This window comes from Gorilla gorilla, chromosome 9 (assembly GCF_029281585.2).
Source record: "Gorilla gorilla gorilla isolate KB3781 chromosome 9, NHGRI_mGorGor1-v2.1_pri, whole genome shotgun sequence".
In the NCBI taxonomy this organism is placed as follows: Eukaryota; Metazoa; Chordata; class Mammalia; order Primates; family Hominidae; genus Gorilla; species Gorilla gorilla.
In genome coordinates, this window is record NC_073233.2 from 72961823 (window position 1) to 72965001 (window position 3179).

The window sequence follows — 3179 nt, forward strand, 5'->3', positions numbered from 1 at the left end:
GCACGAGACCCCTGGGAAGCAGACCTCCTCTGGGTAAGCCCCACCAGACTGCGTAACAGGCGCAGGTGCCCTCACAAGATGGGGATGGGATCTAACAGACTTTCAGTGCTGGGTGTTCCCAAAGGATGACGTTGCAGGATGGAGGAAGGCCCTGCCAGGCTGCAGGGTCTGGCCACCCTCTTGGGCAGGAATACCAGGCCCTTTAGTGGGGAAGGGAGCCTGCTGGGAGCACTAGTACTCACAGCTGCTCCCACTGGGCCTGCAAAGCCAGTTTGGGGGCCGGGGTAGATCCACTGGAGATCAAATAACAGTCGCCAACACATGGAATGCACCAAGTCCACACTAAATCATTCATCCTCCGAGGTGGGCACAGTGGAACCCCATGTTACAGATGAAGATGTGTGTCCAGGCACTCAGTCAAGGTCACACCAGACAGCAAGGGGTGGAGCTGAGGGTAGAACGCAGCGCCTGCACATTCATGAAGCTATCCCACCTGCCGTCACTAGGCAGGAGAGAGGCATCCCATTCTGCCCCTCACTAGAGAAACGGTGCCAGCCAGACAGAGGAGGCTGATTTGCTAACCCAAGCCCAGTGCCTTGATGACAGAGGCCCAGGAGGTGTGGGCACAGCTTGTGACTCACATGGTAGCCTCCTTTGACTGGGAGAAATGTGTGTGAATGAAAGGACCAGGTAACACCCTGGGGCCCACGCAGCTTTGCTGTGGGACCTTCCTTGACAGGAACCTCTGGGCTGGGCTGGGACTGCTTGGATGCAGTGTCAACAGGAGTGGCCGCAGGGACTGACCTCAGGACAGCCAGTGAAGGATCCCTGAGCTGCAGAACCATGGCCAGGATGCATTCGAATCTATAAGCACTTCTGTGGTTTGGAGCTGGTTGGGGAGGGGGCTCCGTAATAGACTCCATTTCCTGCAGCCAAGCAGTATTCATGTAATCTTATTCGAGTGCTGTCCCAGGCTGAGACATAATTAAATAAAAGCATAATTAGCCGGGTGCAGTGGCTCAAGCCTGTAATCCCAGCACTTTGGGAGGCCAAGGCAGGTGGATCACAAGGTCAGGAGATCGAGACCACCCTGGCTAACACAGTGAAACCCCGTCCCTACTAAAAATATAAAAAACTAGCCAGGCATGGTGGCGGGTGCCTGTAGTCCCAGCTACTCGGGAGGCTGAGGCAGGAGAATGGCATGAAGCCGGGAGACAGAGGTTGCAGTGAGCCGAGATTGTGCCACTGCACCCTAGCCTGGGCGACAGAACAAGACTCCATTGCAAAAAAAAAAAAAAAAAAAAAAAAACAAAAAAAAAAAACCCATAATTAGTCTCTCTCTATGTCCTTTTAAAGGAAACATCAAATGGGACCATGCTGATGACTGCGTCTTATTGACAGAAGTCCTTAAATGGGTAATTGATTTAGCTGTTGATCCAACTATCATCAACCTCAGTACCCTATGATTCCCTTTGGGAAAATTGCAAGACAGCTATTTGTACAGCAGGGCCCCTGGTCAAGGACAGGTCAGGAAGTAGGTGGTTGGGGAGGTCTGGGATCCCTACAGCCATCAGGTGAGGAGGGTAGAGTCTCAGAAGGGGTGGGCTGCTAAGTCAGAGATGTTAGTCTGGGAGCAGTAGCTAATGCCTGTAATCCCAGCATGTTGGCAGGCTGAGACGGGAGGATTCTTTGAGCCCAGGAGTTTGAGACCAGCCTGAGTAATATAGCAAGACCCTGTCTCTATTTATAAAAATAAAATGTAAAAATATGAAGAAAAGAGATGTTAGCTCAGCTCAATTCAGCCTGAAGCTGGGGCAGAATCAAATAGTCACTAATCAAGCACTTCATCAGTTACTTTGCCCAGGCCTGATCCCTAGGAGTCTGGTGTAAGTCAAACCAGGCCTGGGGAGGAGCCACAAACCTGAATTTCCATCCTCTTGGCTGTTGTCTCCCTACAGTGAACATAAGGCAAAATGATCATCCCCAGCCCCTTCCGTGTCACACGAGAATTAACGAAGGAATTCTGCATGGTGGATCTTTTACCATCCATTAGGCCTAGATGCTGTAGAGTTAGAGGTTACTTTACAGAAAACTGATTAAGATGCAAATGATTTCTGCCCAGTGAATAATACAAGCCTTATAGGACTTTTAATTTTATTTTAAATTAAAAAAAAATTTTTTTTTTTGAGATAGTGTCTTGCTCTGTCGTCCAGGCTGGAGTACAGTGGTGCCACCTTGGTGTGCTGAAACCTCAGCCTCCCAGATTCAAGTGATTCTCGTGCCTCAACCTCCCAAGTAGCTGGGATTACAGGCACGTGCCACCACACCTGGCTACTTTTTGTATTTTCAGTAGAGACCAGGTTTTTCCATGTTGGTCACACTGGTCTCAAACTCCTGACCTCAGGTGATCCGCCCACCTCGGGCTCCCAAAGTGCTGGGATTACAGGTGTGAGCCACTGTGACCAGCCTGGGTTACGGGATTTTAAAAATAAATGCCCTTTAGAATATTAACCAATTTTGTATGTAATTTAGCAATCTTCTATCAGGATTCCTTGCTTTCTCCCCCTTGACTATATACGTGTCAGTTTTTTGTATTCTTTTTTGCAACCCCATTGGTGGAGGGGGGTTGGGGGCTCCCAGGAGGCCCTGGGCCAGAGGGCTCGTGGGTTGGAGGTGAAACTCAAAATCGATATGTATCTCCAGGCCTGAGGGGTGTAGGATGCGGGCCCTTGGGGAGTTGCCACCACCTCTCTCTGCCCCCCAACCCCATGACTTACGAAGGGGAAGGGACTTTTCCAAGGTCACCAGATGGTTAGTGGCTCTTCCCCTATCCCTCCCCTCCTACACCCCAGTATCCTTCTGCACTTTGGAGTTAGAGCAGGTACCCAGATCCTCCGGGGAGGGACTGCGGCCCCTTTCTGGCCTCACCCCAGTGCTTATCTTGGGAACATCGCCCTTGAGCTCTCATCTCCAGGCTGACAACAACCAGGCCTGGAACCTTCTGTGAGGGGCGGGGAGAGGGCAGGGCCATGTCAGGGAGGGGTAGATGCAGAATGGGTGAGCTGAGGGAGTAGGGGTGATGTCAGAGGGTGGCTGAGGGGCTGAGCTCAGTGTGGACGTGGTGACCTCCTGCTCCCCACCTGAGCCCAGGGCCCACAGACACTTGGTGAAGCTGAAGC